The 14,258-nt window shown below is 39.2% G+C and overlaps 1 long non-coding RNA gene across 1 annotated transcript; it reads left to right on the forward strand.

Moving 5' to 3' along the window:
• The first annotated feature begins 5,890 nt into the window (after window positions 1–5,890).
• Window positions 5,891–7,642, forward strand: LOC131496006 (uncharacterized). Its single transcript, XR_009254262.1, has 3 exons — window positions 5,891–6,623; window positions 6,746–6,825; window positions 7,041–7,642. It is a non-coding gene; the product is annotated as an uncharacterized LOC131496006 (long non-coding RNA).
• The last annotated feature ends 6,616 nt before the right edge of the window (window positions 7,643–14,258 follow it).

Here is a 14,258-nt window from a genome sequence, read left to right on the forward strand (position 1 = left end):
TGTTATTGGCTATGTCAGAGAAAGATCAAAGGGAACTTAGGGATAAATTAGTTAAGCTGGAAAAGACCACTACAATTATTCTTTGAAAACAAACTTCAAAGTTGCAGGAAAACTAGTTTTTGTGTAAGCATTCATAAACCCTGGCATTTCTTCTTAAGCAGGGCATGAATTCTCCTTTTGTGTTTCCCAAACCCTAAGAGGAATCCTCTGGAGTGACACAATCAGAGTCAAGAGAACACAGGATCATTTCAAACACAATCATTCGTTAATACCCCTGGCAATATACCACTTACTTATTTATATCAAAATGTACCCATCACATAAACTTAGGACATTTTCCAAAGAGCCAATGACATGGAAGTACTGGCCAAAGTCAATAACAACAACAAAATAATCTGCCAGCTTTAGCCAACCTTTATCTACTTCAAGTACAGAGATTAAATAGTTCGAGTCTGGATGAAGCCCCAGTAAGCTCAGCTTTTGCCAAACCAAGAAAACTGAAATGTGGAAAGAATATGCCTCTGCTTATCTGTGAGATGCAGCTATGCCTAGGGGCGACTCGGACATTAATATCCCTTCAGTGCCTCTTATGGTTCAGCCTTTTGCTACTTCCTTTGCTTATGATATGTCCTCTGAGGACCTCTGATTATTTCATTTGTTTGGTCATGAATCACTAAATATTTGTTCCTATTTTGCAGATGAAGAAAGCCTTCTAGAGAATAAGTGTCAACAGGTAATTTACTCAAGATCACCCAGTCAGCTAGTAAACTGCAGAGAGGAGATTGAAGCCAGATTGATATGACTCCAAAGTCATGTTTTTTCCTTCTCCATTCAGGGGCTCTCAAACAGGGGCTCCATCAGAATCATCTGGGGCTCTCAAATGAATTTCTGAACCTGATTCAAAGTTATTTAAATTAAGTTTTCTGTGGTGGGGCCCAGGGAATCTATTTCATCAAGGGTTTCATGTGATTTTGATATGTAGCCAGGTTTAGGAACAACTAAAACACAGCATTCTAGTTTTCGAACTCCTAATATAGTTACTGATCCAATAACCGACAATTTATTTGACAACTATTTATTGAGCACCCACTGTGTCCCTGGCATTGTTACAGGCATAGCAGTGAGCAAAAATTCCTGCCCTCTGTCTAGCTTGGGGATACAGGTGGGGCACAGGAGACAGACAAAAACGCGATAAACAGGAAAGTTATACATTGTATTAGGAGATGGTTTAAATGCTAAGGAAATTAAAAAACAGAGAAGTGTAACAGGATCCATGAGGGTAGGTATTAGCCAGGTGGTCAGTGTTGTCTTGCCTGTAAAGGTGACATTTAAAGGAGGTAAGGAATGAGCCATGTGCGTATCTGGGAAGAATCACCAAGCAGATGGGACAGTAGGCACAGAGGCCCAAAGACAAGTATGTGCCTGATGAATCCAAGAAATATTGAAAGGGCCAACGTGGGTGGAGGAAGGGAGCAAGAGAGAGCAGTGAAAGTTGACACTGGAAAGGCAAGGAAGGGAAGAACCAGGTGGGTTCATGTTGGGTCTTACAGGCTATTGTTAAGTACTTATACTTTTGCTCCAAATGAAAGGAGAAACAACTGTCAGGCTTTGGTTTAAAAACTTATGATGAACTGATACATGAAAAACAAAGAATTCCATTTACAAAGTCCAGAAGAAGATTTTGAAAGAGGTCTGGTCCAGACTCCTAAGAAAAGGCAGGTGTTTTACTATATTATTCCAGGGAAATAGTTACAATTTCACATGAAAGGAGGCTTCATTATTCTTTAGTCACCCATCTACTTTATTCAACTATTCATTAACCAAATATTTATTAATTCCACAACCTACCCTGTGTTAGTTGCTATACTAAGTGCAGAAGGCTTTATAGGATTTATGACTTGGCCCCCAACGTGCTCCTGGGCCTCAGCAGCAGTGTATGTGGTCCAGGTTGCCTGTGAAGTAATTGTTTATTCCCAACCTAATTACTTCCATTGTAATTAAGCCCCCTTTCCTTTGGCTGATTGCCGATAGGTGATGCGGTCAGTCAACACGGTCACCAGGTTTACGTCTGTGACAAGATATGGCTGGCAGGATCTTCTAAGGGCTTATTGGGAAGGAAAGGCGGCGTATGCACAGGTTTACCTGCATGGGAATACTGGAGATTATTGGCAGAGAAGAAGGAGTATCAGAATGGAGAGCATGAGCAGGAGAAAGGGAAAAATGTCTCGTTTCCTGGGGTTGAGGGCAGGGAAGAGAGGGAGAGTGTTGCTTGCCACTTTTGGGGAGTAGAAGAGAAGCATGAATCAAACTAGCTGCTTTTACTTATACAGCATATATTTTGAACTTATTTTATTACCATCGAATAAGGAAATGCTTTAGAGCAGTAGCAAAACATGGCATGGAGACGGGCCAAAGAAAAAAATCTCAACATAGTGACTAATTCTTTTAAGGTGATTCAGTTTGCAGACTTCACAGGTAGTGGAAACAGTGTAGTAATGCACAAACTGACAGAATAATAGTCACCTCAGTTTTCTTACTCAGAGGGATAAACAACCAGGGACCAAAAATGTGATTAATATCTTAATTATGCTTTAATACAAGGATATTTTAGTGGCCACTTTTAAAAGATCTTTCTTTGTGTTTTACCTTTAGGCCAATAAATCTATACTGACTTTATGACATAATGATTTTGTTTTATAAACATGTCAGCTTAAGGAATGATTCGAGCACATCCTACCTTGCCCATCCAATTTTTTATTCCTAGCGATTTAAACTGATAATCTGAGTTTTTTACTTTGTGTGGGGCATCTTGATTATAAATATATCCTAAATCATAATTATAAACACATCATACCATGAAGAAACAGAAAATCTCTCTGATATAGAGACATCATTTTCTAAATATGCTCTTGCCATTTTATCATTTCAAGAATAAAGGGAAATAGAAACACAATGAAAAAATCATAAAGGCACCTAACCATCCTTGATTTTTAAAAAATCACTTACATGAGATAGAATGCTTGGCTGATGGTTCAGGTCTGATAGAGTATAAATCTCCAACTTAGATATGGCTGATGAAAAATGGAACATAAAGTCTAAATTCAGACCTCCCCACATCACTAGCAGAGTCCAGATTAAAGAACAGCAGAGTAAAACCAAAGCCCATACTTCACTCTGCTGGAGAAGTTGAGTGGGACCATGCTAAGGGAAAACAAAAAAGAAAAGAAAGCCTAACCCTGTCTTGTACGTACTTGCAACTGCTCTTTATTCCCTTATTCAGTACTATTATAAAGATTCTGTTTCCCTTTCAAAAACCAGTGGGATGGGAGTACCTTTTTCTTGGGGCCTAGCCTGTGCTAATCTCCACAGCATGAATGGGGCTGAATGCATGTCCACTCATTCATGTTTGCTAAAGTGTTTCTCTTCTCAAGACATTTTTCTTTAGGCATTTTCCATCTTCCTGACCAGGAGGCCAGCTCCACGAGGTTAAAAGCATATCATTTTTTGTTTTGTTTTGTTTGGACTTTTCTGGTTGTGCCCTGAAAAGAATTAGAAAACTATGGTCAGTTAAAAGACCATACAGGTAATTCAGGCATATGGTGAGCTAATGTTTGTGTTTAATATTTTATGAAACTAACTTGCTAGTCCCTTTCTTTCCTTACTAGACTCTTGTTAGGATCTTACTGCCTTGATATCTGACGACTTTTTCCAGGGCAGTATAAGCGACCTCCCACCAAGGAATGACACCCAGTACCACAGGTAAACCTTTAACATCTCTTGCAAAGAATAGGATTCTAGTATCAGGAATGATGTAGCAGTTCAGGTATAGAGGAATGAAGAGATCAACAAGTCCTGATTCTCTAAAACAACTTTAATGCTGGACAAATTTGACAAAAATAATCAATCCAGTGAACTGGAAATATATAGCAAAACAGTCTGTGAAAACCAGCAGGTTTGCTGTTGAAGGAAGCTACCTTTATTTGGAGTGGAAGGGGGGAAAACCCAGGCCCAGAAGCAACTGAGAAAAGACAAGACTGTAGCTCTACTAGCCTGAGGTTTTGGTTTCTGTTGGGATGTAGTGGAATACCAGAGGGCTAGACAGGAAGATTCTGGAAATAAGATAGCCATTGAGGGCCTTGATAAGCATTCCATGCATCCTTGGCTGTCTGGAAGCCTGTACTCATGAGGAGGAGACCTCAGAGGGCCCAGCAAAAAGTAAGAAAGGAGGCAGATATGAAAAGGGCCCAGACTTGGAATGGATTCCCCAAACCAAACACAGATCCACTAACAGAGAGTGGGAGCAGTGTAGCCATGAGGTGTTTGAGCACAATGTGTGCCAATCTCATTGACTGACCACTAAACTGTACAGACACAGAGGTTACTTTAGGAAGGCAGACTCAAAAAGGACAATAATATTTTTTTTTTTTTAATTTTTTTTTTCAATGTTTTTTATTTATTTTTGGGACAGAGAGAGACAGAGCATGAACGGGGGAGGGGCAGAGAGAGAGGGAGACACAGAATCGGAAACAGGCTCCAGGCTCTGGGCCATCAGCCCAGAGCCTGACGCGGGGCTCGAACTCACGGACCGCGAGATCGTGACCTGGCTGAAGTCGGACGCTTAACCGACTGCGCCACCCAGGCGCCCCGATACTTTTTAAACTCTGAGAAGAGACATCAGTAGCCATACACTGTAGGGATGATAGTTTCTGCAGGTTAAGCCTAGATTAGTTCATTTTTAAAAATAAAATAAAAAGGAAAGTAAGCAAAAAACCCCAGCAACAACAGAAAAACCCAGGATAAAAATAAAATTAGAACAAGGGTTGTTATATTATCTAAACTGTCCAAGGGACACCTGGGTGGCTCAGTCAGTTGAGTGCCGACTTCAGCTCAGGTCATGATCTCACAGTTCGTGAGCTTGAGTCCCACGTCAGGCTCTGTGCTGACAGCTCAGAGCCTGGAGCCTCCTTCATATCCTGTGTCTCCCTCTCTCTCTGTCTCTCCTTCGCTCATGCTCTGTCTCTCTGTCTCTGTCTCTCTCTCAAAAATAAAATAAACAAAAAAATTAAAATGTCCAATTTTCAATAAGAAATAATGAAACATGCGAAAAGCAGAAAAATAAGACTAATACTCAGGGAGAAAAAGAAGCAGTCAATGAAAATGGACTCTGTGAAGCCCTATAAGTTGGATTTAGTAGATAAAGACTTCAAAGCATGTATTATATAATGTTCAAAAAAATTTTAAAGAACAGAAGATATGCTAATAATGATTCAGTATAGAGGGAACACTGATAAGGAAGTCAAATCTATTAAAAAGTACCAGACGAAACTTCTAGAGTTGAAAAATACAACCACCAAAACAAAATATTCACGAGATCGATTCCACAGCAGATTTGCCATGAATGAAGAAAGAGTTACTGAACTTGGAAATGGATCAAAAAAATTTATCCAAGCTGAAAAACAGAAAGAAAAACAATTGAAGACACATTAAACAAATCCTGAGACCCGTGTGTCACTACCAATCATAATAATCCTGTGTGTAATGGGGAATCCCAGTGGGAGAGAGAAAGAAAAGGACATGACAAATATTTGAAGAAACAACTGGCTGAAAATATTCCAAACTTGATGAAAAACATTTATCAATGGATCTGAGAAACTAAACAAATGCCAAAGAGATTTTTACTTAGACACACCATAGCTGAACTATTGAAAGTCAAAGAAAAAGAGATTATCTTGAAAGATTCCAGAGAAAACTCTAGTATCAGGAACCTAAATGCCTAGTAGGTGCATCAGTGATCCAGGAGGCTGGAATAGATCTCAATCCATGAACCCAGATTCCTAGATCTTACAGTAAATACAAATGAAATCATGGAGCCCTCTTTCATCCTGATGTTCTGATGCGTGTCTTTGAATAAGGGGTTCTATATGTTTTTGGAAAAGAGATTAGTAAAAAAGATCCATAAATGACTCTATATCCAACTTGACCTTGATCAAGTAATATGGTCAACAAGCCAGTACTGATTATGTTCGCAATATTCTAAACAATGACAATTCTACCAAGAGCAATGATGGAATCCTAGGGAGAATGCCTTGGTGACCACAGGCAACCCATTCTCCCAGGAATGAAAACAAACAGACAAAAATCAATTCTGGATAGTTTAAGCATGTGAAAATAGTATAGCTATGTCTTTTCCCAGGTTGCTAGAGTTTAATGACTGTGGCAGTTGAAAACCTGCTTTTAAATGGGTGGATGGATTATGAGAGCAGAGTGTACAGCTCGTTTCAAATAAAAGAAGAAGCTTTGTAATTAAAAAAAATGCTTAAGGTCAAGTCTGTACCTCCTTATTCAATATTAACAAGCAAACAAACAAAGAACAAAAGTTCTCTGAGTTTTAATACCATGTGTTCAGATCATTTAGTGTGTTTTGCTGTCCACATGAGCTCACTTTCTGGATAATTGGAAAGTTAAGTAATTGCCTAGAAAAGGTAAACATTTGTTAAAGTCCTTAAGAGGAGACTTAACTTATTTGCTACAACTGCAATAAAATAGTAGTTTGTGTCAGCATAAAATCCTTCTTGTATCTATCATATGATGTCATGTGGAACTGCCAACACACAGTTTTTGATGTAAGACTTTTTCAATATACTTCATTCATAATCAGAACTTACATTGTGATATCATTTTCCCCCTAAACTCTGAATAAATAAATAAAAGTGTGTTGACTTTGATTTATTTGTGTTTTCCTTAGGCACCTGATGATGATGACAGCTAAGGAAGATTCAATTGACTGTTGTGATTGATAGATTTAAACGGCTAATGACCAAGGAGGTGGGACATTTTCAGTTCCAAATGAATAAGCTAATTCCTTCAGTATTTATGCTTTTCCTTGGGGCTCATGTTGTGCTGCTGGACATGTGTTCCAAAGTAGTCTTCCCTTTATAAGTTTTTTCACTTCGAACAGAATTGTTTCTCTGTAAGCGAGAGCTATATATTCCCCTCCTCCCTTTCTGTACTTCTTACAGGGCTTTTTGGATGTGTTTTAGAAGTGTTGCTGACTAGTTGGCTGAAAAGGGACGGGGAAGAACTTGGATATCGAATTTGAACCAGATCTCGAAGGATTCTGAATGAAAATGCAATACAGTGCGACAGCAGAGTCAATAACTCCAGGCACGGAAACCAGCAATGCCGTATACATACAGAGGGGAATGGTCACTGCTTATGTAGAGGAACAACAGCCTGACTAATTCATGCAGGAGGTGAGACTGGGGCCCAGGAGGAGACCCCGAAATTACAAATAGAAAATGTGGCCATTTACCTCACCATTTACCTGAAGAAAACTTGAAGTGTGAAAGACCTACTTTTGCATCTTTTAGGATCTAAGTGAAATTGGCATGTTTTAGGAAGTGAGTTCTATTTTCTATATTTCATTTCAAGGATTCATAGTCTTCAAGAGCCAACAAAGGGATGTATTTTCTTTAACATTTTCATGTAAGATGATCCATAAAGACTCTTTAAAAGTTCATATGCTCACCTCTTATTTCAGGCTTTGACAAATGATTTTATTATTATGAGTTTTATATACTATTCTTCAAAGAGTAACTCTCTTTTCTTCAGTGTTGTTTCATCAATAAAAGTTACTTCTTCTAAATAATTCTCATTGCCCCTTCAATCTCATGAGAACCTGTGCATAAATCTAAAGGAAGATATTGGGATTTTCAGAGATGGTGTTCAGCGTATATTCTCAATTTTCCTCTCCTTTCCTACCTCCACCCACTTTTCTCTTCCTTACTTTGGGAAATTTCTTAGGGAAGGAATCAAGACTTTCCTGACTGTTCTTAGCCCACAGCAAGTTTTCCTCATTTCACATGTCCTTGACTTCAATGTCTGTAGCTACTACACTGGCCCTGCTCTTCTGTGTGCTGCCTGATAATTATTTTCCACGTGCTTCGGGGACACCCCTCTAGTCTCTCCACCAGGTCCCAAGTTCCTCAAGGACAAGGGCTGTCCTTCACCCCTTAAACATCTCCAGTGTAATCTCATATAATTTAGAAATGATTATCAACTAAATGCACAAACAAGGGAAATGTATCCATAATTTTCTATGTATTTGGAAACATGGACTACATTGTGCTCACTCTAATCTACATTATTCTTATCAAATTTTAAGTACATTTTCCATTATCCATTTTCCATTATTTCACTAAGTGAAAATAGCAAAGTCAATTTCAGAGAACATTTTCTTCTTACAGCAAATTATAAATCTACATAAATCTTAAGGGTATTTCTATAGAGTAGGTCAAGAATGTACTATCTATTAAGGGAAGCTACAGGTAAACAAAATGTATGTTCCATCTCAAGTTATTAACCATCATAAACATTAAGTTATTCACAGAAAATTGGATATAATATGAAATATAAAATAAAACACAAATTAAAAGTATTAAGCTCATCTTAAAGTTCAAGTTTCCAGACTCTAGCTTTACTCTTTGTCCCCCAAACACCACTCCAACTAAAACAGTCTTGAACCCTTGAACTTCACCTTTCTGCTGTTGTTTTTTCAAAAGAGACATTGAAGTTTTTTCTTCCAGAAAATTGGAGCAAGAAAAATCAAAGATATCATCTGTGATTTTTCATCTTGACTAGTAGAAAAGGGTAATCCTTCTGTAATTTTTTGAAACATTTGTGATGTGGTATATGTAACATTAAATAACGTTTACTGCAGCCCCCCCCCCCCCCTCCCCTTTGGAACTGAGAGTAATTTCCTCTCCAATTTTCCTCTCAGTCAATTCATTTTTAGGCCGGGTCCTCTTGAAGAAACAAAACATTAATTGGATTTGCCATTGTGTCTTGGACTGTTTTGGTGACAATTTTCCGTGACAGGGAAAAAGAGTTGCTAATTCATTGCTTCAGGAAATGAAGGGCTAATAGCCTCACATCTGGTAAATTATGGTCTTCCTGCTCATTGAGGTGGCAACAGTACACACAGCATTATTTGGAATTAAGAAAAAGCAGCGAAGGAAATCAATTTTTACCTTTGCAGTGGATTCAAAAAACGAAAAATCCAGTAACATGTTCTTTATAAAAGCATCCATTGTTGAAGACACAGAATTGAGTCAGCCACAGGGCAATTTGAGCAAAAACCCTTCCAGCATCCTAATGGAAACTTTGACTGGTTGGTGGACTTAGATCACGTGGTTTAGCTTCTTTCTTGCCCCTGAGGGCGGAGCCCTGTCTTGCCACTGGGGGTGAGGCCATGTGCAAATCACCATATTTGTACACACATAATAATACAGTCTTAAAGGCCTCTGTGGAGAATGACAAAGATTGATTTTGCTTTGAGTGGGGATCATGCTGTACATTGGATGGGAAAGTCGGTCAGTCTCACTTCTACATGACACAAGGACTTTGATTTGCAAAAAGGAAGTAAAGAAAGGGTGGGTGAAAGTGGAAATTCCCCAAAGGACGTATACAGGACGTGGCAGCCTTCACTATGAATTACAAGAGTTCAGGAATAGAATTTGAAGTGTCTCACCTTTGTCATTGTCCCAATGGTGGTGTTGGGGGTGAATGGCTTTTATCACATCAATACCACATTGCACCACCAACTTGTGAAATCACCCCGATGACTCTCATATTCGTTCCTGTCCAGGTCCAAGAGAAAATGAACTACGATGACCAAAAAAGTAAACTGGAGGGTTTCAACTGTAGGTATAAGGAGGTGAAAACAAACCTAACATCTGAGAAAGGCACCGGTGCTTGAAAACAGGGCTCTTTCTGTCCTGACAGAGCAGTGACAGCATAGCTCAGCGTAGATTTACTCCCTCCTAATCCTCTGTAATCCCCAGTTTGGACAATTAATTTCACAAGGGGTCATGCACTCTTCCTATGTATTTCTACTGAGAGCTTTACAAGGTGGACATGTGTCCATCGTGATGCATTTTGACGGCTCCTTTCCCCTAGAGCTGAGACTATTCCTTGATTATGGTAGGTAATTTTTTGTGTTGTAAATGGAGTGTAGCTAAAGTGTTCCCTTGATCACAGATCACAGAAAACGGCATGTGCTTAGGAGGGAGAGAGAGAGGGAGAACAAGGCTGTGGATTTAGAAATCATTTTGTTTGTCTAAACCTGGGCCTGGTTCCACACAGAGGACACAAACAGGAAGTGAGAGGAGAAGCCGAGTGGGTTCAAGTCAGGATGTTACACTAAGATCAGCCAGCTGCAGTCAGAACTAAGAGATGTAGGGGGAGCACCATATTTTAGGCTCAGAAACTGGAAAACAAAACAACAGAGTCTGCCTAAGGCTTCAAACACCTGCTGTGTCTGATGCTATTTACTTGGTTTGACTGTCACTCACGAAATGCCTCATGTTCAGATGATTGTTCACCTGAAGGTATTTAACTAATTGGCTTAAATAATTGATATGTTATATCTAACCTCATCTCTTAAAATCAGAGAATCATCACTGCGATTTTTGAAAATATCCTAGCAAAGCTTAGAAAATTATTTCAGTTGATTGGCTTCTGTCCAGAAACAAATTTGGGGACCTCAAATAAGTTAAACTTTTCCAGTTTGATTGTTTTCAAGGAGAGGGATAACTCTTTTTTTTTTTTTTTTAAGTTTTAGAAGAGATGTGGGAATGCAAGAAGATGTAAAATATATAACAATAAACATTATTCTCCAAGTTCAAATCTGGGATAATACATTTTTAAATAGTTTTCACATTTATTATCTCATTTTATCCTTCTGGCAATCTTGTGATTTTGCAGGCGCTGACATCCCCATTCTGCCATAAGGAAATAGAGGCCAGGACTATGTAAGTCATTTTGCCAAGGCTCTCGACAAGGTCAGAACTAGAACATAACATAACCCTATGATCTTCTCCATTAACCCCATTGCTGCTGAGTTTCATCGCTTTGTAGGGGAACCGGAACTCTTTGTATTTCAGAGACTCCTAATGTGTTCCAGTCACCTTAAGTGGTAGGAAGGCTATGTGTGGGGTGGGGGAGCTTACTATATGGCAGGCCTTTTCAAAGCACTTCTATATATATTATAATTCATTTAAACATTACCACAAGCTTGTAATATCCAAAATATTGTTCGGAGGTATTTTACAGATAACAAAAATGATGCTCAAAGAGAAATTTGTCAAATTCCACTCAATTCATAAGTGATAGAGTCGGAGTTTGAACCCAGGGAGTCTGGTGCCTAAGTCAGGGCTCTTGGCCCACCATTCTTTATTTCTTCTCTAACTTGTGAACTTCCTTTTTGTCTCCTTTCATACTGAGCACAATCTTTGCCACATAAAAAGCACTTAATAAACGATTTGTGGATTGGGACAGAAGATATGACACCTGACATTTTGTCTACTTGCCTCTGAGCCTAGGATTGGGTTTTTAACCTCTGCACTATTGATGTTTGGGGCAAAACAATTCTTTTTTTTTTTTTTAATTTTTTTAATCTTTATTTATTTTTGAGAGAGAGAGACAGAGTGTGAGCAGGGGAGAAGAGAGGGAGACACAGAATCCAAAGCAGGCTCCAGGCCCTGAGCTGTCGGCACAGAGCCCGACGCGGGGCTCGAACTCACGAACCGGGAGATCATGACCTGAGTCCAAGTCAGACGCTCAACCAACTGAGCCACCCAGGCGCCCCCAAAACAATTCTTTGTTATGGAAACTGCTCTGAGTGTCATAGGGTGTTGAACAACATCCCTAGCCTCTACCCACTAGATACCAGTAATGCCTCTCTTCACGCCTATCCCAGTTATGATTATCGAATGTGTCTCCAGACATTGCCAAATATCTGTGGAAGTGGTGGGGATTGGAAGTCTTCAGGTTAAGTCGAGAGCGCGAGAAGGAGGTACAGTCCTGAAAGGGGGTATGGCTGGTAGGGCCTTTCCAGGAATCCCATGTCAAGAGTATTCTCACTTGACTGCCTTTTCTCAATACAGCCTTGGGAAGGCAATGAAGAGCTCGTGTGTCTTTACCTCCCCTCATGGCAGCTGGGAGATACTGCTTGTTGAGATGACATCCTTGAATCTGGGCAATATTCCAACTGTAGTCAGGAGAGGATGGTGAAGGGGGGCGATGGGGGGTGGATCCCTGAAAGGGACAGGATTGCATAGTGTTACTGATGCTCCTATAAGACTACATGCCGGTACATACAGCATATTTCCGAAAAGAAAAGAGAGGAAGGAGGCTTTCTGTGAAGTTAGGGGTCTGATGCCCAGATGAACTGAGAAGTACACGCTGGGGAGTCAGGACCTGACTTGGAGATGATGTTGCTTTGATGTATAGCTGTAAGGGACGCTAGATGGAGAAAATCCAGAACTTGCTTATCTTTCAGCATGGGAGACATTTGTGTGTTTTCTGAGTCATCTGACACACAGAGTGTAGGACTTTCCTGATGGATAAGGAAACCTGATGTACTCATTTGTTATAACAATGAGGTCATTGGAAGACCCATAAAACTGAAGTTTGCTATCCAAGTTCGGATCTAGTTTGTTATTCAGATAGCAGTTCCAAGGTTATTTAACAAGTCAGTTTTGACAAGTTGAATTTCTTTATAGGATGTTGGTTGACTTGCAGCATAGCCATCCTGTCATGAATGGTATTTTCAAATGTGTGGAGAAAACCAAAGTTGAGAGGATTTTTCGCAGTGAGATTTATACTTTCTTCAAATGGAGACTTTTCAAATCAGATTTTCATCAGAGATGTATGAAATAACTCCAAAATCTCTCTAGCCATGTCTAAAAATCACACCAGACCAGAAAGAAGAAATTGCAGATAAGCTTGCACCTTAAAGAGAGCTCAAGATATTTGAAAATCTGGTTACAAATACACCAAATATCTAAACTTCGTTCCCTGAGGTCAAGTGGCAGAAGAGAATGAATGCTATGGAGACAGATGATTCCTAAGGGAAATCACCAACAATTTTTCAAAAGTTGATGAATGAATGTCCTTTTCATCACTCCCTACTGCAACATGGAGTACGTAGGATTTAGGGAAGTTCAGGCTGTCATCCAAATCCCTTCTGGACCTTCACCGAGCCTCATAACTTTTCTGAGCCTCATTTCCACATGTAAACATGTAGATAATACCTATTACATAAGGCTTTTTGATGCCTAAAAAAGATATTTTTGAAATTTAGCAAAATACTTGAACTGGTCACTCCATAAATAAAAGCTATTATCATAATATTATTACCCCTAATATCTTTATGACAGCATGTTTAGACAAGTGGACATCTTCTTTTCCAAGATTTGAAGCTGCATTTTATTCTTCCTGTGAAACTACGATTTTTCCTATTTTCCTGAGATGTATACAGAAAGAAGATGAAGGGAAAATGACTAATTTTTTACAGTTATTGGAATCATGTTAAGAAGTTGCTAATTACTACATTATACATTCTGAACAATGGATATGTTTAATCTCAGAAGAGCACACAAGTTGGTTTCCATAGCATCAAATCACAAATAGTGACTGAACACAATCTACTCTCATATCCATCAATTTCTTGCCAACTTAACAAAATCTCAATTCACCATTTTGAGGACCCTCTGCAAAGGGATTCCAACATTTTAAAAAGTCAAACACTTACAAGGTAAATGAGATTTTATTACTTAATTTTTCAGGAACTACCTAGGGTGGTTGAAGTGATATTCCACTAAAATCCCCTGATCAGGATGGACCTGACCGTTTGACTCATAGGACAAAAAACACACCTAGCATCTTTTCTTTTTGGCATGCAGCCAGATAACTAGCGGATAGACACATGCATTTAACACCATCCTTCTTCCCCCCACCTTGGTCCCCAATGTCAGAAGAAGAAGAAGAAGAAGAAGAAGAAGAAGAAGAAGAAATGGAAGAAGAAGAAGAGGAGGAGGAGGAGCAGAGGAAATTATTAGTTCATAAAGATAAGGAGAACCAGTGGAAAAAGACAGTAATGGATAAAAGATTTTGATACATTTTTGAAAACTGGAAAAGGGTAGATGTAAACGGAAAAACAGAATGGAAAATCTAACCACCTGTCATCCAGAGAAATAAGAAGTGAGCTAATTCACTCTGCAAAACCCCAGAAAGGCTCAGAATTTGAATGATTTAGGTTCAGCAGAGGATGGAATTTAGGGGAAGATATGGATCCCAGTCTCTGCCTGCACCCCATACAAACACGTAGCTACTATTAAACCACTCTCCCAACAACAACAACAACAACACACACACACACACACACCAGATGGATGAAAGGATGGATGGATGGATGG

This window comes from Neofelis nebulosa, chromosome 15, assembly GCF_028018385.1.
Source record: "Neofelis nebulosa isolate mNeoNeb1 chromosome 15, mNeoNeb1.pri, whole genome shotgun sequence".
Taxonomy (NCBI): Eukaryota; Metazoa; Chordata; class Mammalia; order Carnivora; family Felidae; genus Neofelis; species Neofelis nebulosa.